Source organism: Macrotis lagotis, chromosome 8 (genome assembly GCF_037893015.1).
Source record: "Macrotis lagotis isolate mMagLag1 chromosome 8, bilby.v1.9.chrom.fasta, whole genome shotgun sequence".
Taxonomy (NCBI): domain Eukaryota; kingdom Metazoa; phylum Chordata; class Mammalia; order Peramelemorphia; family Peramelidae; genus Macrotis; species Macrotis lagotis.
Genome location: NC_133665.1, coordinates 11,180,504 through 11,204,188, shown reverse-complemented (window position 1 = coordinate 11,204,188; position 23,685 = coordinate 11,180,504). Strand labels below are relative to the sequence as shown.

Below are 23,685 nucleotides of genomic sequence, written 5' to 3'. Positions count from 1 at the left end.
AGGCAATCTGTTAGTTATTGTTTCCATGGTATACATTGATCTAAGCTGAATGTGATGGGAGAGAAATCATAGCCTTAAGGAAGAAAAATAAAGTATAAGAACAAAATTAAATAATAAGATAATGGGTTTTTTTTCCTAAATTGAAAGTAATAGTCTTTGGTCTTTGTTCAAACTCCACAAATCTTTCTCTGGATACAAATGGTATTCTCCATCACAGATAGCCCAAAATTGTTCCTGATTGTTGCACTGATGGAATGACAAATCACCCCCATGTTGCTGTTAGGATGTACAAAGTTTTTCTGGTTCAGCTCATCTCACTCAACATCATTTCATGCAAATCCTGCCAGGCTTCCATGAATTCCCATCCCTCCTGGTTTCTAATAGAACAATAGTGTTCCATGACATGCTTATACCACAGTTTGTTAAGCCAATCTCCAATTGAAGGACATTCACTTAATTTCCAATTCTTTGCCACCACAAACAGGACTGCTAGGAATATTTTTGTACAAGTGATGTTTTAACCCTTTTCCATAATCTCTTCAGGGTATAGAACCAGTAATGGTATTGCTGGATCAAGGGCTATGTACATTTTTGTTGCACTTTGGGAGTAATTACAAATTGTCCTCCAGAAAGGTTGGATGAGTTCACAGCTCCACCAACAATGCATTAGTTCCCCAGGTTTCCCACATCCCTTCTAGCATTGATCATTGTCCTTTCAGATCATATTAGCCAGTCTGAGAGGTGTGAGGTGCTATCTCAGAGATGCTTTAATTTGCATTTCTCTAATAAGTTGTGATTTAGAGCAATTTTTCATATGACTATAGATTGCTTTAATTTCCTCATCTGTAAATTGCCTTTGCATATCCTTTGATCTTCTGTCAATTGGGAAATGAATTGTTTTTTTGAAAATTTGACTCGGATCTCTGTATATTTTAGAAATGAATCCTTTGTCAGAAATATTTGTAAAAATTTTTTTCCCAATTTACTACATTTCTTTTGATCTTGTTTTCAGTTACTTTGTGCAAAACCTTTTTAATTTAATGTAATAAAAATTATCTAGTTTGTGTTTAATGATGTTCTCCATCTCTTCCTTGGTCATAAACTCCTTCCTTTTCCATAGATCTGGCAGGTAAACTACTGCTGGATCTTCTAGTTTGCTTATAATATTATTTTTTATATCTAAATCCTGTATCCATTTGGATCTTATCTTGGTATAGGGTGTGAGGTGTTGGTCTAATCTAAGTTTCTTCTATACTAACTTCCAATTTTCCCAAAAGTTTTTATTGGAGAGAGTTTTTATCACAATAGCTGGACTCTTTGGGTTTATCAAGCAGCAGATTACTATAATCATTTCCTGCTATTGCACCTCGTCTATTCCATTGGTCCACTACTCTATTTCTGAGCCAAGACCAAATAATTTTGATGACTGATGCTTTATAATATAATTTTAGATCTGGAAAGGCTAAGCCACCTTCTTTTGCACATTTTTTCATTAAATCCCTGGAAATTATTGACTTTTATTTCTCCATGTGAATTTACTCACAATTTTTTCTAACTCATTAAAAGTAAATTTTGGAATTTTGATTGGTAGGGCACTAAAGAAGTAGTTTGGTTCTGGTAGAATTGTCATTTTTATTACATTAGCTCGACCTATCCATGAGCAGTCAATGTTTGCCCAGTTATTTAAATCTGATTTTATTTGCATGAGAAGTGTTTTATAATTGTTTTCAAAAATTTTTGAATCTTCCTTGGCAGCTAGACTCCCTGGTATTTTATATTGTCTAAGGTCACTTTGAATGGGATTTCTCTTTCTGACTCTTTCTATTGTATCTTGCTAGTCATATATATAAATGTTGAGGATTTGTGAAGGTTTATTTTATACCATGTGACTTTGCTAAAGTTGCTAATTATTTCTAGTAGTTTTTTTAGATGATGTTTTGGGATTCTCTAGGTATACCATCATGTCATCTGCAAAGAGTGAGAGATTTGTCTCTTCATTCCCAATTGTAATTCCTTCAATTTCTTTTTCTTCTCTTATTACAGAAGCTAATATTTCTAAGACAATATTGAATAGGAATGGTGGTAATGGGCATCCTTGTTTCACCCCGATCTTATTGGGAATGCCTCTAACCTAACCCTGTTGCATATAATGCTTGTTGATGGTTTTAGATATAATGTTTATTATTCTGAGAAACAATCCATTTATTCGTACACTCTCTAGTGTTTTAAGTAGGAATGGGAGCTGTATTTTATCAAAAGCTTTTTCAGCATCCATTGATATAATCATATAATTTCTGATAGGTTTGTTACTGATTAATTAATTATACTAACAGTTTTCCTAATATTGAACCAACCCTGAATTCCTGGGATGAATCCTCCTCGATCATAATGTATTATTCCAGTGATAATTTGTTGTAATTATTTTGCTAAGATTTTATGTAAGATTTTTGCATCTATATTCATCAGGGAGATAGGTCTATAATTTTCTTTATTGTTTTTAACTCTTCCTACTTTAGATATCAGCACCATATTGGTGTCATAGAAAGAGTTAGGCAGAGTTCTGTCTTCACCTATTTTTCCAAAGAGTTTATACAGAATTGGAATCAATTTGTTCCTTAAATGCTTGATAGAATTCACTTGTGAATCTTTATGGTCCTGGAGATTTTCTCTTAGGGAGTGCAATAATGGCTTGTGGAATTTCTTTTTCTGAGATAGGGTTATTTAGGTTTTTAATTTTCTCTTCATTTTATCTGGGCAACATATTTTTGTAAATATGCATCTATTTCACTTGGATTGTCAAATTTATTGGCATAAAGTTGGGCAAAATAAATCCAAATAATTACTTTAATCTCCTCTTCATTGGTGGTCAGTTCACCTTTTTCATTTATGATACTAGCAATTTGGCTTTCTTCTTTCTTTTTTTAAATCAAATTGACCAGAGGTTTAGCAATTTTACTGTTTTTTTCCCATAAAACCAGCTCTTGGTTTTACTTATTAGTTCAAAAGTTTTCTTACTTTGGATTTTATTAATTTCTCCTTTAAATTTTAGAATTTCTAATTTGGTATTTAATTGGAGGATTTTAATCTGTTCTTCCTCTAATTTTTCAGTTGCATATTTACTTCATTGATTTCTTCTTTCTCTAATTTATTCATGTAAACATATAAATATATAATATATCCCTTGACAGCCACCTTGAGTGTATCCCATAAGTTTTGGTATGTTGTTTCATTATCGTCATTATCTAGGATGAAATAATTAATTACTTCTATAATTTGTTGCTTGATCAACTCATTCTTTAAATGAGGTTATTTAGTTTCCAATTAGTTCTGGGTCTATATCTCCCTAGCCTAATATTACATATGATTTTTATTGCATTATGATCTGAGAAAGATGAATTCACTTTTTTATGCCTTTCTGCAATTGTTCATTAAGTTTTTATGCCCTAGTACATGGTCAGTTTTTGTGTAACCATGTACTGCAGAAAAAAAAGTATATTCCTTTTTCTCCCCATTCAATTTCCTCTATGAGTCTATCATATCTAGGTTTTCTAAAAATCTATTTTTTCCATAACTTCCTTCTTGTTTACTTTATGATTAGATTTGTCTAAATCTGAGACCCAGAGGTAGCACAAAAAATTTTTATAAACTATTTTGGTAAGATTTCAATAAGCTAAATTTACATATGTCACCTTTTCATCCCATTTTGAAAAGAAAAGGAGCATTAGTTTAACTCACCATGATTAATTATTGATGATAAAATAATGACTATTTATAACTCCTCTCTATTTTCTAACAATCCTTTTACACTCCTTTTAATTAAATATCCCTTCAATAACATTTTATAATTTTAACCATCTCTTTTAAACATTTAATTTTTCAATTTATGGAATAAAATAAGCATTTCCATAATATATTACAATAAAAAGATGTTTGCATATGTAACTGTAGATGTGCTGTGTACAACTTGCTATTATTCCTTTCAAATGTACAGCAAAATTATGATAAATTTTTTTTATTTTTCTTCCTTCCACCTCACCCTAAAGTTGGGTTACCATTAGACACAAATAGATTTGATTATATATAAATTTATTCTATACATTCTATTCATCAGTTTTTTTGTTTGATGTAAATATGTCCTTTTTTAAATGTCTTTCTTCATATGTCCTTTATAGTTAATTTGGGTATTTCTAATAGTCAAAAAATTTATTTCTTCAACACTATTCTTGAAACAATATTTCGGTTATGGTATATAACATTATCTTGTTACTGCTTAATTTCTTTCTATACATTTTAGAATTTTGCCAGGAGTGGAAGTTAAGCTCACAGTTCTAGAGTTTGCCATCACTAATCTCAGTTGTTTTTTAAAAATTGGGATCTTTTCCCTTCTTGGTACATTTATCACCTTCCCTGTTTTCCAGTTTTGTGAAGACTACTGATAGGGCCTCAGAAGTCATTCTTATCAGTCCTTAAAGTGTTCTATATGGTTGGGAAGAGGTTGTACACCCCCCTTCCTCATCTCTATGTTTTCTCTTTTTTTCCTCTTCTTTTTTTAGTCTGTGTGTATATGACAAACTCTTCTTCAGAAAGGAAAAAAAAAATCCAGATCTGAGAAGTGTATGTCTCACTCTCTCTAGAAGAAGCCCTATATGTCTCTTACTGAGAAGTCTTACTCTCTCTAGAGGAAGCTTAATATGTCTCTTTTAACTTTTACACATGAAATCCTTGGAAACATGAAGATAGTAAAAAACCAAATTACATTTCAGTTAATATCTGAGGAAAATGGAGAGGGAGGGAGGGAGCAGATGGGGCATCGTGGCTTTGACAGAATCCACTGGGACACGCACACCCTCCATGGCATCAGGCTGCAAAATCAGCCCCTCCATCCTCAACAGCGACTTGGCCTGCCTGGGGGCCGAGTGCACCCGGATGCTGGATTCCGGGGCCGACTATCTGCACCTGGATGTAATGGACAGGCATTTTGTTCTCAATATCACCTTTGGGCACCCTGTGGTAGAAAGCCTTTGAAAGCAGCTAGGCCAAGACCCTTTCTTTGACATGCACATGATGGTTGCTAGACCAGAACAGTGGGTAAAACCAATGGCTGTAGCAGGAGCAAATCAATACACCTTTCATCCAGAAGCTACTGAGAACCCTGGAGCTCTGATTAAAGATATTCGAGAAAATGGAATGAAAGTTGGTTTTGCTATTAAACCTGACACAACAGTTGAATATTTGGCACCATGGGCCAGTCAGATAGACATGGCTTTAGTCATGACAGTAGAACCTGGGTTTGGAGGTCAGAAGTTCATGGAAGACATGATACCAAAGGTTCATTGGTTGAGGACCCAGTTCCCTTCTCTGGATACTGACGTAGATGGTGGAGTAGGTCCTGACACAATTCACAAATGTGCAGAGGCAGGGGCTAATATGATTGTGTCTGGTAGTGCCATCATGAGGAATGAAGACCCCAGATCAGTCATTAATCTCTTGAGAAATGTTTGTTCAGAAGCTGCTCAGAAACGCTGCCTGGACAGATGAACTTCCCAGGCAGCTTGACTCTTCATCCCCCTCCTCCTCCACCTCCACCTCCACCTCCTCCTCCACCAGCTTACTCAGCCTCATTTTCACCTGGTGCACAAGATCACAAGCTCAAGAATTATGCTATTGCTGCTGCTGCTGCTGCTGCTGCTGCTCTTGTGAAAGTGGCACCTCTATCTTGAGCAGTTTGTCTTCATTTCATTGACTTTGACACGTGCAGATATGTTGAGAATGGAAATAGGTGAATAGGACAACTACTAGGTTTTTAAGAGTTGGGAATTAAATTTTCATGTGGCAAAAAAAAAATACACTGATTTTACTGGAAAACTGGATTTTTGTAAATGCCTTTGTCCTGAGTTAAAAAACCAATTTGTAACTCAAAGGCAAAAGAAGGAAAAAACAGCAGCTACTAACTAAAAAGGACTAACTGGGTAATACTGCTACTCTTAGATGACTCTTTAATATTTGTGCATCATTATAAAAAAAATTGCATTGTTCCGTAGCTTTAGAAAAAAAAGACAATTGTCCTTTTGTGTCACCAGGTGCTTTTTTTTACATCCACAATTTGTGACTGGGATTGGGTTTTTGGGAGAAAAATCCAAGCTCCATACATTTAGTGGAATGAGATGATTCCTTTTAAAGTTTCTTTATCCCTTCCAGGTCCCCCTCCCAGCCATTCCCTTTATGCTCATCTTGGCTATGTTTTCATATGACTAAGCATCCTACTTGATGCTTTCCTAGTTGACCAAATTACCCAGATCCTCCCCCTTTGTTTTCTTTCACTTTCTGCAGTAGCCTACTTTGGAACTAAACCATAAGAAGACTGAGGAATATACTGTTTACAAGAGTCTATTTTTTATATATTAAAAAATAATTATTTTAGGCTATTTCCTGCATGTAGCAAAATATGTTCAATACTTGTTGGACAGAAGCAGACTTGTCACTTTCTCCTTATCAGAGGTTCAGAAGTCCGACCTCAGAGGGGCCTTTAGGTGTCTGGGTCCAAAGATACAAGAGCAGAGTATATCATTCTTGAGGACCGTGCCCAGCTAGTCACAAGGAAAAGACTAGTGGGCACTATTCCAAATGACTTTAATCGACCACTTCTTTAGAGAATTTAAAATTTGATTATGCTAGCACTAACTTGAAATGATTTCATTTAGCTATGGACCTAGAGCATCCTTACATCTTACAGAGCATTCAGGTACTTCTTGCATCCTGCATCTGATTTAATTCATCTGACACTCTTAAAAGGAAGCAGAACACTTACTGTTCCCATTTTACAGCTGAGGAAAATAAAGCAGAGAGTGCTAAATGAAGGCAACAGACAGTGGTACCTGTGCAGGGAATTGGGGTCAACTAATGTGACTTGTATGATGTTGACAGGACCTCCCAGGCCTCTTCCAAGGTCTTTCACAGCCCTGAACCAGAGGAGGCCTGAACATGGCTTTGTTCTTTTCTCTTCTAAAGAAGGTGGTGGGAATGATCACAGGTTAGTTTAAAACTACTGTGCTTAATCAAGTATTTAGATAACAGTAACTGTAATGACCAGAAAGCAGTACTCGATCCTCAGATTGAGGTGAATTTTTATGTCTTTCATTAAGGTGTATTAACTGTAAACACTTGATTTTGTTGATTGAATGAATGAATGAATGAATGATTGAATAGGGTATGGGACAGGCTTGCAGCATATCAGGTATGTAGGGTGTTTTTTTTAAATAAGACGTGCTTACTTTGTGTGTTTTGAGAAACAGGAAAAGGAAAATTATGAAACAATGAAAACAAAACTTCACAAAGCAATCTATTGAAAATTAAATTGTACTATCATGTTAAAAAAATATTTGAGGAAAACATACTTCCTCTGATTATAACACATGGAACTATTTTTCCTTTAAAGTCTTGTGTATAAAGTATGCAAGTCTTTAGTCTGCCCTCCCTAAACATTAGACTAAAAAAATCATCCTTACCTCCATTATTTATTTATGCTTCTAAAATAATTCAATTATGGGACATTTTAAAGATGAAAAAGTTTTGAAAGAACTCACAAAGCCTGGTCTGAAAGATGTGAAGTTATGTATTAAACCAGAGATGAAGTAAAATAATAGAAATATTCTAATACAATAATATAAAACATTAAATCACTTTCCTAAAGTAGGTTTACCATACTCAATCTATTTTAATATAGACATAACTTCATGTTTAATAATTTAGAGGAAGAATATCACTAGCATTAATATTATCATGGAATCCTAATTGATACGTCATAGAACACCAGGATTCTAAGGAACTCTGGGAAATCTTGTTGGTTGCTGTAAAGATGAAGAATAATAAGAGAAGAAAGAAGAAAAAAATTGAAAGATGCATTGTTTATGCAACTAGTAATTGATCCAAATATTGTATAAATAATTTGTAATTAAATCAAAATATTTTCCCTTTGAATTCAGTCCTCTTTCATTATTTGAACTGAAATAGAGCAAACAAATTCTTCTTCCTCTGAGGTATTCATTTATGTTCATCAGGAAACCTTTTATATAAAACTAACAAACAGTATCTTTCTTTTAAAATCCACTGAGATGAATGTCCAACAACCTCAACTCACTCATCAGGAAATCTAATCAATTCCATAATGGATAATAAATGTTTGTTATGAGTTGTCTTTGATTGACCTCCATGTGCTTTTATTTGCACCTATTCTATAGTTCAATCTATTTTAAAAATATTTTAAATGAACATAGTAAACTACTTCTATAATATGATGTCTCATTCCCCAGCAAAACTCTTTCCTCTATTTAGACTGTGGTTTTAGTGTTCACTCTCACTGTCAAACATCTGCTCAGAAGACTTTTCCTACCTGGAATATTCTCCTTGAAAACAACATGGTAAAGTAGAAATGGAACCTAACCCTGCAATTCAGAGAATCAGAAATCTGTTATTTACTATCTATATAACTGAAAAAATCACTTTCCCTATTTGAACTTCAGTTAACTTCTCTAAAAAATAAGTGTTAGAATAGACCACTTCTAAGGTCCATCCTATTTGAAAAAGAATCTGTGAACCTGTAATCCATCATTCTATATACTAATGCAAATTCTTCTCATCTTTCCAATCTCCAGTGAAACATTTCACCACCAGAAATGCCTGCCATTTCAGTTGCCCTAATTAGTGGTTGCCTTAGTCAAACATTATATATAAGCTTACAGTCATCAGTGATTCATTTAACTATTCTACTGTCCTCCCTGAAGGAAATCATAAATCAGACCTTAAAGATCTTAAGGCTTTCACAAAATGAATCTTTTGGCAATTTCACTTTCTTGATTTGTAATTGTCTCAGTAATCTGTTATAACTTTGACTGGGTCCTAGTAATCAGCACTGTAACCACTTTGCTGCCTGAGGTGGGTATCCTCCTTGATTCCTCCCCTTTTCTAAATTTTTAATCATAATTTAATCATAATTTTATCAACTCTTTAAGTCTTTGTATTCCTAGAAAGAGCATATCAATCCAGTACTACTACAATATCAATCTATTACTACCCTACTCATAATTTCTGTAACTTTCCAAACCCAAGTACCTCCTTCCTAAACATCACTCCTCATCCAGCAAGTCTTAAGAGATTTAGTGCAGTTTTAAGGGAATAAAGTTTAAAATTTCTCTAACAAAAGATTTCAAAGCTTCAATTGCTTAACACTTCAATAAGATTTTTTGGGACAGTATTTATGTTTTATGTCCCCAAATAAGTTGTAGATTCCTTAGAAACATTTGTCATTCTGATGCCTGTATCAGTAATTCTTGGTACATTTAATAAAGACTTTTCATTGATTGATTCATTGATTTATTCATTCATTTCCTTCTTCAGCTAAACGCTTTGAACATAGAAAGGTATCTTCTGCTCTCACTCTAAATCCATACTGTATCTGGTACTATTTGGGTTACATAGTTAGTACCCAATTGATGGAGATCCCTGCTAGATTTGCAGATGAACTCAACTGTCTCAGGTGGAGCTTTTCCAAGTAGTTCTCCTTTGTGTGATGACAATTAAGCAGCCTAGTCTGCTGATTTGACAACTTTCCCTGGAAATCCTCAGAAGTGTCTTTGGGCTATTGCCTGTTTTCTCATTGATTGGACCCAGAATCTCAAACAAAGACAGGAAAACTAACTTACCATATATCAGTATTTGCTAATCATTTCTCATTCACTATAATGGCATCATCCCCCATCTCAAGTGTTAGCATTGAAAACAATTAGTTGAGTTGTTGAATTTTTCAGACCTGGAAATAACATAGAATAAAAGTGAGAGGAATAAAAAAAATCAAAAGCCAGTTGGTTTCAAGAGTTTTCAGGGCTAGAAAAGTGTAAACCCAAGGTAGTTCAAATGCAAAATGGTTTTATTTAAACCACAGTTCTTTCTCCAACAGCTATCTCTTCAAAGGAAAAACTGTTCTTTTTGTTATAATGCTTTACAGACATTTTAGGGACCGTAAAATATTTTGTCAGCTGTTCTCCTTTAGAAGCTTGCAAAACCCTATGTCCTTACTGAATATTATTATCTGTCTCAGAATTTTCTGTATTCTTAGGGCTGCTTAGAATTCATCCTTGTGCTGTCTTTATTTCCAAGAATTTTTGAAAGAAATTTGAGGGCTTTTTTTTCCATTTCCCAGTGGTCTGAACAAATCTGTTTTAAAAAAATTTGGGAGGCTGCACATGCAACGCTGAACAAGTTGCCCGTTTATGTTTGAGTGACACAGTATTTTTCTTTTTTTTAAATTTAAATTTATTTTTTATTAAAGATATTATTTGAGTTTTACATTCCCCCCCCAATCTTGCTTCCCTCCCCCCTCCCCCCCCCACAGAATGCACTCTGTCAGTCTTTACTTTGTTCCCATGTTGCACCTTGATCCAAATTGGGTGTGATGAAAGAGAAAACATACCCTTAAAGAGAAGTCTAAGAGGTAACAAGATCAGACAATAAGCTATCTGGTTTTTTCCTAAATTAAAGGGAATAGTCCTTGTACTTTGTTCAAATTCTACAGCTCCTTATCTGGATATGGATGGTACTCTCCTTTGCAGACATCTCAAAATTGTTCCTGATTGTTGCACTGACAGAATGGTCAAGTCCTTCAAGCTTGAACATCACTCCCAAGTTGCTGTTAGGATGTACAGAGTTTTTATGGTTCTGTTCATCTCACTCAGCATCAGTTCATGCAAATCCCTCCAGGTTTCCCTGAAATCCTGTCCCTCCTGGTTTCTAATAGAACAATAGTGTTCCATGACATACATATACATTGCTAAGCCATTCCCCAACTGAAGGACATTTACTGGATTTCCAATTATTTGCCACCACAAACAGGGCTACTATAAATATTTTTGTACAAGTAATGTTTTTACCCTTTTCCCTCATCTCTTCAGGGTATAGACCCAGTAGTGGTATAGCTGGGTCAAAGGGTATGTAAATTTTTGTTGCCCTTTGGGCATAGTTCCAAATAGTTCTCGAGAAGGGTTGGATGAGTTCACAGCTCCACCAACAATGTAATAGTGTCCCAGATTTCCCACATCCCTTCCAACAATGATCATTATCCTTCCTGGTCATACTGGCCAATCTGAGAGGTATGTGGTGGTAGCTCAGGGAAGCTTTAATTTGCATTTCTCTAATAATTAATGATTTAGAGCATTTTTTCATATGGCTATGGATTACTTTGATGTCCTCATCTGTAAATAGGCTTTGCATATCCTTTGACGATTTGACAATTGGGGAATGGCTTTTTTGTTTTAAAAATATGACTCAGTTCTCTGTATATTTTAGAAATGAGTCCTTTGTCAGAATCATTAGTTGTAAAGATTGTTTCCCAATTTACTACATTTCTTTTGATCTTGGTTACATTGGTTTTATCTGTGCAAAAGCTTTTTAATTTAATGTAATCAAAATCATCTAATTGGTTTTTGGTGATGTTCTCCAACTCTTCCTTACTCATAAACTGTTCCCCTTTCCATAGATCTGACAGGTAGACTAGTCCTTGATCTTCTAATTTGCTTATAGTATTGTTTTTTATGTCTATGTCCTGTAACCATTTGGATCTTATCTTGGTAAATTGTGTGAGGTGTTGGTCTAATCTATGTTTTTTCCATACTAGCTTCCAATTTTCCCAGCAATTTGTACCAAAGAGGGAGTTTTTATCCCAATGGCCAGACTCTTTGGGTTTGTCAAACAGCAGATTGCTATAATCATCTCCTGCTTTTACACCTAGTCCATTCCACTGGTCCACCACTCTATTTCTTAGCCAATACCAAATAGTTTTGATGACTGATGCTTTATAATATAATTTTGGATCTGGTAGGGCTAAGCTACGTTCTTTTGCACTTTTTTTCATTAAGCTCCTGTCAATTCTTGATGTTTTATTTCTCCATATGAATTTGCTTACAATTTTTTCTAACTCATTAAAGTAATTTTTTGGAATTTTGATTGGTAGGGACTAAACAGATAGTTTAGTTTTAGTAGAATTGTCATTTTTATCATATTAGCCCTACCTATCCATGAGCAGTTGATATTTCCCCAGTTGTTTAAATCTAATTTAATTTGTGTGAGAAGTGTTTTATAATTGTTTTCAAAAAGATTCTGAGTCTGTCTTGGCAAATAGCCTCCCAAATATTTTATATTGTCTGAGGTTACTTTGAATGGGATTTCTCTTTCTAGCTCTTCCTGCTGTTTCTTGCTAAACATATATAGAAAAGTTGAGCATTTATGTGGGTTTATTCTATAACCTGCAACTTTGCTAAAATTGCTAATTGTTTCCAGTAGTTTTTTAGATGATTTCTTGGGATTCTCTAGGTAGAGCATCATGTCACCTGCAAAGCAAGAGAGTTTTCTCTCTTCCTTCCCAATTCTAATTCCTTTAATTTCTTTTTCTTCTCTAATTGCTGATGCTAACATTTCTAATACAATATTGAATAGTAGTGGTGATAATGAGCACCCTTGTTTCACCCCTGATCTTATTGGGAATGCCGCTAGCCTCTCCCCATTAAATATAATGCTTGTTGATGGTTTCAGATAGATACAGCTAATTATTTTAAGCAAAAGTCCATTTATTCCTACACTCTCTAGTGTTTTTTTAATAAGAATGGGTGCTGTATTTTGTCAAAAGAATTCTCAGCATCTATTGATATGATCATATGATTTCTGATAGGTTTGTTGTTGATATAATTTGAGTATACTAACAGTTTTCCTAATATTGAACCAACCCTGTATTCCTGGAATATATCCTACTTGATCATAATGTATTTTCCTAGTGATGACTTGTTGTAATCCTTTTGCTAATATTTTATTTAGGATTTTTGCATTTATATTCATCAGGGAGATAGGTCTATGATTTTTTTCTCTGTTTTAACTCTTCCTGGTTTAGGTAACAGTACCATATTGGTTTCATAGAGAGAGTTAGGCAGAGTTCCATCTTTCCCTATTTTTCCAAAGAGTTTATATAGGATTGGAACCAATTTTTCCTTAAATGTTTGGTAGAATTCACTTGTGAATCCATCAGGCCCTGGAGATTTTTTTTTAGGGAGTTTAGTAATGGCTTCTTGCATTTCTTTTTCAGAGATAGGGTTGTTTAGGTATTTAATCTCTTCTTCATTTAACCTGGCAACTTAGATTTTTGTAAATATTCATTCATTTCGCTTAGATTGTCAAATTTATTGGCATAGAGTTGGGCAAAATAATTTCGAATTATTACTGTAAATTCCTCCTCATTGGTGGTGAGTTCACCTTTTTCATTTATGATACTAGCAATTTGGTATTCTTCTTTCTTTTTTTTATTAAATTAACCAGAGGTTTATCAATTTTATTGGTTTTTTCATAATACCAACTTTTGGTTTTATTTATTAATTCAGTAGTTTTTTTGCTTTCAATTTTATTAATTTCTCCTTTAATTTTTAGAATTTCTAATTTGGTACTTAATTGGGGATTTTTGATTTGTTCTTTCTCTAATTTTTTTAGTTGTATGTTTAGTTCATTAATTTCCTCTTTCTCCAATTTATTCATATAAGCATTTAAAGCTATAATATATCCCGTGAGAGTCACTTTGAATGAATCCCATAGGTTTTGGTATGTTGTTTCATTATTATCATTATCTAGGATAAAATGGTTAATTCTTTCTATAATTTGTTTTTTGGTCCACTCATTTTTTAAAATGAGGTTATTCAGTTTCCAATTTGTTCTGGGTCTATATCTCCTTGGCCCAGTACTGCATATGACTTTTATTGCAGTGTGATCTGAGAAAGATGTATTCACTATTTCTGCCTTTCTACAGTTGATCGTTAGGTTTTCATGTCCTAGTACATGGTCAATTTTTGTATAAGTTCCATGTACTGCAGAGAAAAAGGTATATTCCTTTCTATCCCCATTCAGTTTCCTCCATAAGTCTACCATATCTAATTTTTCTAATAATCTATTTACCTCCCTAATTTCTTTCTTGTTTGTTTTATGATTTGATTTATCTAGATCTGATAGCGGGAGGTTGAGGTCTCCCACTAGTAGAGTTTTGCTGTCTATGTCTTCCTGTAATTCATTCAGCTTCCCCTCTAAGAATTTGGGTGCTGTCCCACTGGGTGCATATATATTCAATATTGAAATGACTTTATTGTCTATGGTACCTTTTAGGAGGATAAAGTTTCCTTCCTTATCTCTTTTAATGCTATCTATTTTTGCTGCTGCTTTGTCTGAGATAAGGATTGCTACCCCTGCTTTTTACTTCAGCTGAAGCAAAATATATTTTGCTCCAACCTTTTACCTTTACTCTATATGTATCTCTCTGCTTCAAATGAGTTTCTTGTAAGCAGCATATTGTAGGATTCTGGTTTTTAATCCACTCTGCTATTTGCTTACTTTTTAAGGGAGAGTTCATCCCATTCACATTCAAGGTTATGATTCCTAATTCGTTATTGCCCTCCATGCTATCTTCCCTCTGTTTGTATTTTCCCCCTCCCCCCATTTATCCATATTCCCCAGTCTTTTGTTTCCGAAAAACACCTCCTTCAGTGTATTTGCCCTCCTATATCACGCCCTCCCCTTTCTTTCCCCTTTCCCATTTTCCCTTTTTCCTTCCCTTCCTTTTGTTATTTCCCCTTATTTCCTCCATTCCCCTTCCCTTTCTCCATCCCCCCTCCCCTTTTCCCCTTTTAATACTTGAAAGGCTAGATGTTTTATAAGTTAACTGAGTATGTGTAGGTGGACTTTAAGCCAAGTCTGATGAGGAGAAGCTCCAGGTGTTTCTCCTCTGCTCCGTTCTTCCCCACTATTACCATAGGTTTTTTGTACCTCTTAGTGTAATGAGATTTACCCTATTCAATCCCTTCCCTCCTCCTGTCTCTTTCTTGTCCCCCTTTTTAGGGCAGTAGTGTTTTTTTTAGATCATTCTATCTAGGTCATAGAAAATTCTAAGTGTCAGTCCCTTTTAGTTCTGTATATTCTATCAAATCGAGTCAATATTCTTTAGAGTTATTAGAGTCTTTCTCCCAAGTGGGGTTAAAGCCAGTTATATCCCATTAGATAGTAGTTTCATGAGTAGGTCATGAATGTCCATCATTTCTGTCTAGTTGCATTCTCTCTGTTAGAGTTACATTTCTCAAGGTTTATGAGAATCTTTTTTTTACCCCCATGCTGGGATATAGCCAGTTTCCATTTACTGGATTGCAATTTTTTTTCTTTTACCACCCCCACTTTTTTGTATCTTTTCATGTGTCTCTTGAACCCTCCTGTTTGATGCCCAAATTTTCTGTTTAGCTCTGGTATTTTCACCAGAAATTTTTTGGAATTCTTCCATTTAGTTAAATGTCCATCTTTTTCCCTGGAAGAGAAGGCTCAGTTTTGCAGGAAAGTAGATTCTTGGCTGCATTCCAAGCTCCCGTGCTCTTTGAAATATCTCGTTCCAGGCCCTTCGATCCCTTAAAGTTGATACAGCCAGGTCCTGCATGATCCTTACTGTGGCTCCTTGATATTTAAATTGTTTCTTTCTGGCTGCTTCCAGGATTTTCTCTTTTATCTCATAGTTCTTGAGGTTGGCCACAACATTCCTTGGTGTTTTCATTTTAGTATCTTTTTCTGGTGGGGATCGATGTACTCTTTCAATAACTACTTTGCCCTCCACTTCCATGATATCAGGGCAGTTTTCCATCACTAGATCCTGTAATATTAAGTCCAGGCTTTTTTTTCTCTTCAATGTTTTCAGGAAGTCCTATAATATTCAGGTTGCCCCTTCTCGACATATTCTGGAGGTCAGTGGTTTTGTTGATGAGGTATTTTACATTTGCTTCTATTTTTTCTATTTTTTGATTTTGTTTAACTGACTCTTGCTGTCTCATGGAGTCATTAGTTTCTGTAGACTCCATTCTTTCTTGGGGGGAGGAGTTTTCTTCGTTAACCTTTTGCAACTACTTTTCTAATTGGAAAGAGCTTTCCATTTGACCAATTGAGGTTATGAGAGAATTAATTTCTTTTTGCATTTGCCCATTTGAAAATCTGAGAGATTTGTTTTCTTGTTGCAAGGTATTAATTGTCTCCCCCAAATTTTCTAGTTGATTTTTAAACTCCTTCCTTATTTCTTCAAGGAAGTCTTTCTGTGCTGAAGACCAGATTGTATTCTCCTCAGAGGTTCCAGGTCTCTCTGAGTTAGTGTCTTTCTCTTCCAAGAATTTTTCTATGGATCTACCTTTCTGCTGACCCTTCTGCATTTTGCTGAGACCTCTGAGTTTTGGAGGGGCTGGTTCACAGGGGCTTGGCATCACTAAAGGCTTTACTCTGAGTGCGGTTTCTCTGGCTGGCCAGTAGGAGGTGCTGGTTGCTTTCTCTGGAGTGTGTATGACCTTGGTTGAGGCCCTCTCCTTTTCCTTGAAGGGGGGAGTTGGAGCTATTGAATTCTTTTGCCTTCAATCAATGGTGGACTTTACCCTGGCCTGAGGTTATTCCTCAGCTGGGCTGGTTCTTCTGCTCACACACCTGGGCCTGAGGCAGAAGTAGTTTGCATTTGTTTGTTAGGGGAGAAGTCTGAGTTATAATGGGACTCAGACCAGAGGAGCCCAGGGATGGTGTCCACAGCTCCCCTGCTCCAACCCCCCCCCCCAGCCCTGTCCGGGATCTCCAGGGTCACAGCTCCAACACCAGCACCTCTGCTCCCCCACTGACTCACGCCCCTGAGGTCCAGCCCCACCTCTGATCCAGCAGGTCTGGCTCTCGGGCCCTCAAACCCCCAGTTCTAATTCAGCTGCTAGTCTGGTTGATCAGGGCTGATCCTCCCTCTGGGCCCAGACTCACCTGCCCACATTCAGCCACAGCTCCTGCTGGAGACAAATCCCCAGTTAGATGTTCTTTCTCTTGGCTTTTCTTTATGGATTTTTTTGAGTCAGATTTCTTTTAAGAGGTTTGTTTCATGTGATAGATGGGGAAGAGATCAGGAGACTTTAGAACTGTGCCTGTCTTCTCTCCACCATCTTGTCTGGAAGTCCCCACAGTAGTTTTCAGGACAAGGTCACAATTATGTTATACGAGTACTGGCTGGCAAATAGACCTTTATTGCAAACAACCATGACTTAACCTCTCTCAAAGCATGGTGTTAATTATGAACCAAAAGCATAATTTTCACATTGAAAGGATAGTGCATTATTTATTCAAATTCTTTCCATTTTACTTATGGTCCAGTTCTCATTCTGGATAGGCTGGAAGGGAGGAATCATGCTAAGGGCCTGGTTGGGGGTGGGGAGTTATGTCCTAAAAGGCAGTGCTTCTACCCAAGATCACCTGGTTTTTTTTTTTTGTATTGACCAGAGCTCATCCTCCTGGTGAAAAAAAAATAGACAACAGCAGAAAAAAGGTTGAAATTAGGGGTGGGGGGAGATTGCTTTCTTTATACATGTTAAAAATACATAAAACTGTTGTTGTCTTTGAGCAATAATAAGTTCCCTAAAAGATGTTTTATTTAATGGGCATTAAATATCTCTTAGAGACTTTGACCATAAAAAGCCCTTGGGGTAGAATTAAAAACAAACAAACAAAAAGAGGAATGCTGAATAGAGACAAGTGAGAAACACTAACCCAGCATAAAAAAGTGGGTCTCTTTCATCTAATGCATTCCCTCTTTTATCTAGTGCGTTAATGGGGTGCAAGCAATCACACAGCCACAAACCCAAAAAAGTAAAAGAAGCAGCACAACCAGGCAGCTCACTACCAAAATGAATGTCTAAAGCTAAACAGCAAGTAGCAGCCTGGTAATAATTGCAGACCCATTCATACTGGAGATCAATTAGGGGTGGAGCCAAGATGGTGGTATGAAGTCAACATTTCCCAGGAACTCTTTCCCCCCCCAAAACCCCAAAAGCCAACAAATTATGACTCTAGTCAAAATTTAGAGGGGAAAGAGCCCACAGAAAGACTGAGCAATACATTTTCCCAGTCCAAGATAACTTAGAAGTTCTACAGGAAAGGTGTGTTTTAAGGAGACCGGGGATTGGAAAAAGTGCCCCCACCCGTCACAGCACAGCCCTGAAGCAGCTTGAAGGGGTGGGGAGAGGAGCATCACCACAGTATTTGCAGCTAGAATCTGGAGAAACCAGCCTGCAACTCCAGAGTACAGCCCACAGACAGTAAGCAGTCAAGGAAGACTGCAGAAATTTCCCTGCTCTCCCTTGGGACAGAACTCTGCTGCTAGCCCACACTCAGTTACAGGTTGCAGTTTGGGCATCCATACTAAGTAGACAAGCAGGACTCCTCCTTACAGCTCCAGGGCAGAGGGAAGTGAGGGGGGGGTCATCTACATATCAAAGTACAGGCAAGAGAGCATAAGACCTTGGAGGAATGAAGGTCCCAGTGGGGTGTAACAAAAAAAAACAACTCCAAAGCCTTGGAAGTGCTGCAAATTAGTGTTGGGTTGAGGAAATGAGTAAACAACAGTAAAAGAAGAATCTGGCCATAGAGAGTTACTTTAGTCCCATGGAGGATCAAAACACATACTCAGATGATGACAAAATTGAAGTTTCCATATCCAAAACCTCCAAGAGAAACAGAAAATGGTCTCAGACTGTGGATGAGCTCAGAAAATACTTTGCAAAACAATTAAGGGAGGTAGAGGAAAAATTGGGAGGAGAAATGGGAGCAATGCAGATAAATCATGAAAACCAAATCAATAGTTTGATGAAAGAAATACAAAAAAACACTGAAGAAAATAATATGTTAAAAACCAGTTTAGGCCAAATGGAAAAAGCAAAACAAAAGGCAAATGAGAACACCTCAGAAAGCAGAATTGGCCAGTTGAAAAATGGGATAAAAAAGCTCTCTGAAGAAAATAACTCCTTCAAATGACAAATAGAACTAAAGGAAGCTGATGACTTTGCAAGATATCAGGAAGAAATAAAATTCTTCCAAAAAGGCCAAAAATTAGAATAAAATATAAACTATCTCATTGGAAAAATAATCGACCTCAAAAACAGATCCAGAAGAAATAATTTTAAAATTATTGGGCTATCTGAAAGCCATGATTAGGCGAAGAGCCTAGAGATTGCCCTGAGATCCTAGAAGCAGAGGATAAAATAGAAATTGAGGGAATTCACTGGTCACTTCCTGAAAGAGATCCCAAAAGAAAAACTTCCAGGAATATTATAACCAGATTCCAAAACTCCCAAATCAAAGAGAAAATTCTAAAAGCTGACAGAAAAAAATTCAACTACCAAGGCTCCATAGTCAGGATTACACAGGATCTGGCAGCATCTACATTAACAGCTGTAGGGACTGGAATACAATATTCCAAAAGGCAAAATATCTTGGTTTACAACCGATAATAAACTACCCAGCAAAACTGAACATCCTCTTTCAGGGGAAAGATGTACTTTTCATGAAAATGGGGACTTTCAAACATTCTTATTGAAACAACCAGAGCTAAACAGAAAGTTTGATCTCCAAGTACAGGACTCTGGTGAACCAGAGAGGGGGTGTAAGAGAAGGATTAACTATGAGGAACTTAATGATATTGAACTGTTTGTATTTCTGCATGGGAAGAAGATATTGATAAAACATATGAACTTCCTCATTTATAAGAGCTGTTAGAAGGAGTATATATAGACAGGATACAGGAAAGAGCAGAATATAGTGGTATAATATAATAAAAAGATGGAGCCAATGGGTGATCAAGGAAAGTACTGGTAGTAAGGGAAAGGAAATGAAGAAGAAGCTAAGAAATTTCACATAAGAGTCAAGAAAAAGCGTTTACAAAGGAGTGGAAAGAGGGGAGGCGAGGGGGAATGAGTGAGCCTTCTCATCGGAAATAATAGGATGAGAAAATCTATCTTACCCTTAGTAGGATGAGAAAATCTATCTTACCCTGGAGAAAAATGAGAAAAAAGGGATGGAATAAGGGGGGAAGGGGGGAATAAGTGATAGAAGAGAGGGAAGATTGAGGGAGAGGGTACTCAGATACAACATACTTTTGGTAAATGAGAGTGGAGAGGAATAGAGTGGAGGTACAACTAGTAATAAATAGCAGCTGTGGGAAAAATACTGAAGCAACTTCTCTGGTGAATTTATGATAAAGAAAGCAACTCACCACAGAGTCAGAGCCATTGGAATCTGAATACAGACTGAAGTACATTTTTTTCCTCTCTCTCACTACTCTTGAGGTTTCTAATTTTCTTGGGGGAGGGGTGGTTTATGTTTACTCTTATAACAAAATTATTGTAATAATAGTAATAATAAATTAAAGTTCACCTGCAAAAAATAAATCAATAAATCAGAGTAAAAAAGTGGGAAGGCAGTCCTAGGCAAAATGGGTAATAGATGAAGATTCAGTGTCCCTTCCCCCACAACTCTGACCACTCTTCCCTACATCTCCTCTAGTCACTTGTCCTTTACTCATCTGACTGCTTACTAATGTTAACTTTGCTAAGATTATGCTAAAATTCCCTCTAATAGTGAGGTTTTATCTCTCTTAGGAATTAAAGTTATCCAGAACCAAAGGAATGAAGTTCTAATGGTAGAATTTCAGAGGAAGGAATTGGTGGCAGTGGTGATGAGCTTGTGAAGAATATGAAACAATGCATCAGGAGACACACTATACAACATTAATCTCACAGGACCTCAGTTTACTTATCTATCCAACTAAGCAATATAGTCCTAATTGATCTCTGGTCCCTGTTATTTCCCTCTCTAATCGATCCTCCATAGAACTATCAAATAGATTTTCATATATCACATCTCTAACCATTCTCTTTTTTCCCCACATTGCCAGTTATTGTCCCTAATTTGTTAAAGTCTCACTTTGGCATGTAAAATTATCACAACCTATGTTTTGAGATGATACATCTTCTTTTCATGAATTCTAGATTCCAATCAATCTGATCTAGTTGTTATTCTCCATATAATGTATTCCATCTCCTATTTCTCACCCTTTGAGAGGGTTGTCTCCTAATTCTAGAAGGAATTCCTGCTAACCTTCTCTTCTTGAAATCCTCAGCTTCCTTTTTTTTTTAGTTTTTTTTTTTTGCAAGGCAATGAGGTTAAGTTGCTTGCCCAAGGCCACACAGCTAGGTAATTATTAAGTGTCTGAGACTGGAATTGAAGTCAGGTACTCCTGACTCCAGGGCCAGTGCTCTATCTGCTGCACCACCTAGCCACCCCAATTCTCAGCTTTCTTAAAGACTCATTTTGAATGTCATCTTCTTCTAGAAGAAAATTTTTCCTGTACATCTCTGGTGGTAGAAAAGGAGCTACTGATATCTCTTGTCCTCCACTATATTCTATTATCTCAGTTGGACTAATCAAGAATGTAATTTTGAATTGTGCAGAGACAGAAACTAAAAGGTCAGATTCTTTGACTCAGAGATTCCATTGCTAGGGATAAAGAAATCAATGATCAAAAGAAAAGGTAAATATTTAACAAAATATTCATGGAAGCACTTTTTAAGATAGTAAAGAACTCTAAAAATGATACCCATTGATAAAAGCATGGCTAAACAAACGGTGACACATAAATATAATGAAATATTACTATGCTATAATAAATGATTGACATACAGATAAGCACAATAACAGTAATGTCTGCATTGGGAGCTAAGTACAGAATGGACAAAGATTCATGGTTTCAAAGAGGTGTCTAGAAAAAAATTTGCCATTTCTGATTTCTAACACAGGGGAAAGCCAATAACTTTTTGCCACTTAAGCTTTTAATACCAGTGTCCAATTTCTCTACATAATGTATATAATTGTAAGGGTTTATTTCAGGTCTTTAAGGGGATGCTTTGTACAGTCCAACCATTCCAAGACTATGAAGAAAAGGGATATGTGTGAAATTTTGTCCTGTTCTGCTAATAGATCTCTCTTTGGAAACAGGAGTCTTATTTGCTGAACTGGGACTCAAAGCCTTTCTTAGTCATGTCCTTATGCTCATCAGGATGGTGGGATAGCTGCTAGTGATCTGATTTCATCCTAAATATGCATATATATATTGATATATACACTTTATAAACATATATGTATTAAAATAAGTGAACTCCCTTATATACAGACACACACACACACACACACACACACACACACACACACACACACACACACATATATATATATGGATATAACTGGATATAACTGGATATAACTATCCAGACAGTTCAAATCATGAGCCTCTGTTGTTCCCAGTGGAGATCTTGGCATTCCTGTGAGAAGGGATAAACAGCCCCAGATGTTTACACATTTTCCCAAGGTATAGGTGTGAACAACAGGACTTCCCCAGGATTGACTATCCAGCCAACAGCCTAGTCCAACAACTGGATTGTATGAGGATAGCAACTCAGTCTAGGGAGTAGGGCAACACATATGATCTAGGGAAAGCTCCAGGCATCCCTTACTAATTGGTCCACTGAGTAACATCCCATAGTTCCTGACCTCAGTTAGCAAGGTCTCTAGGGTTTTCAACATTGAAGGTCTGAGAATGAAATCCTGCTCCAACAAAAGCTATCATCTCAAAATGAAAAAAAAATGTCATTGCAAAGCAGAATCTATAGAACGTTATTTTGGAAGTAAGGATACTATCTCAGAAAAGGAGGACAGAAGGGATGCTATATGTGAGGTTTCAGAAGAGAATATGAATTGCTCTCAAGCCCAGAAAGACTTCTTAGAAGAGATCAGAAAGGAGTTTAAAAGTCAAATGGAAAAATTGGGAAAGGAAATGCAAGAGAAAATTAACATCTTATAACAAAAAATGATAGAAGAAAACAAATACTTTAAAAATGCAACTGGACAAATTCAAAAAGAAAATAATTACCTCAAAATACAATTGGACAAATAAGAAAAACATAGCATCTCCTTTGAAAATAGAATTGACCAAATTAAAATTAGATCCAAAAGCTAAATGTAGGAAAATCCTCCTCTGAAAAATGGATTGGGATCAGTGGAAGTAATTGACTTAATGAGACACTAAGGATCTGCTAAACAATTCTTTTTTAAAAAAATGAAAAAATAGAAGGAAAATATAAAATATTTCACTGGAAAAACAAATGACTGGTCTGGAAAATAGATCCAGGAGAGGCAATTCAAGAATCACAGGACTATCTGAAAGCCTTGATCAAAAAAAAAAAAGGCTTGGACTCTATTCTTCAGGATATAGTTAAAGAGAACTTCCCTGATATCCTTGAACCAGAGGGCAAAATATTCATTGAAAGAATCCATCAGTCCCCTCCTGAAAGGGATCCCAAAATGAAATCATCAGGGAATAATGTGTTCAAACTCCAGAATTATCAGATAGAAGAGAATCCTGCAACTGGCCAGAAAGGAGCAATTCAAGTATCAAGGAGCCTTGTCAGAATTACACAGGTCCTGGCTGCATTAACATTAAGGGATCAAAGGGCCTGGAATATGATATTCCAGAGGGTAGGGGAACTTGTATTACAATCAAGAATCAACTGTCCAGCAAAACTGAGTCTTCTTTTCCAGGGAAAAAGACGGACATTTAACAAAATATTTGACTTTCAAATTTTCCTAATGGAAAGACCAGAGCTGAAAAGAAAAATTGATCTTCAAACAGATGACTCAAGAGATTCATGTAAAGGTAAACTGGAGAAAAGAAAAAACTGTTAGCCACTAAGATTAAACTGGTTACATCACCACCTCATAAGAAGATTCTCATAA

At 36.1% G+C, this 23,685-nt stretch overlaps 1 long non-coding RNA gene and 1 pseudogene across 1 annotated transcript in view; one reads left to right on the top strand and one right to left on the bottom strand.

Annotated features, from left to right (window-relative positions):
- The window catches only part of LOC141495244 (uncharacterized), a 170,417-nt gene that overhangs the window by 85,602 nt on the left and 61,130 nt on the right, over positions 1-23,685 (bottom strand). The window lies entirely within an intron of this gene.
- LOC141494706 (ribulose-phosphate 3-epimerase-like) lies at positions 4,852-5,538 on the top strand (annotated as a pseudogene).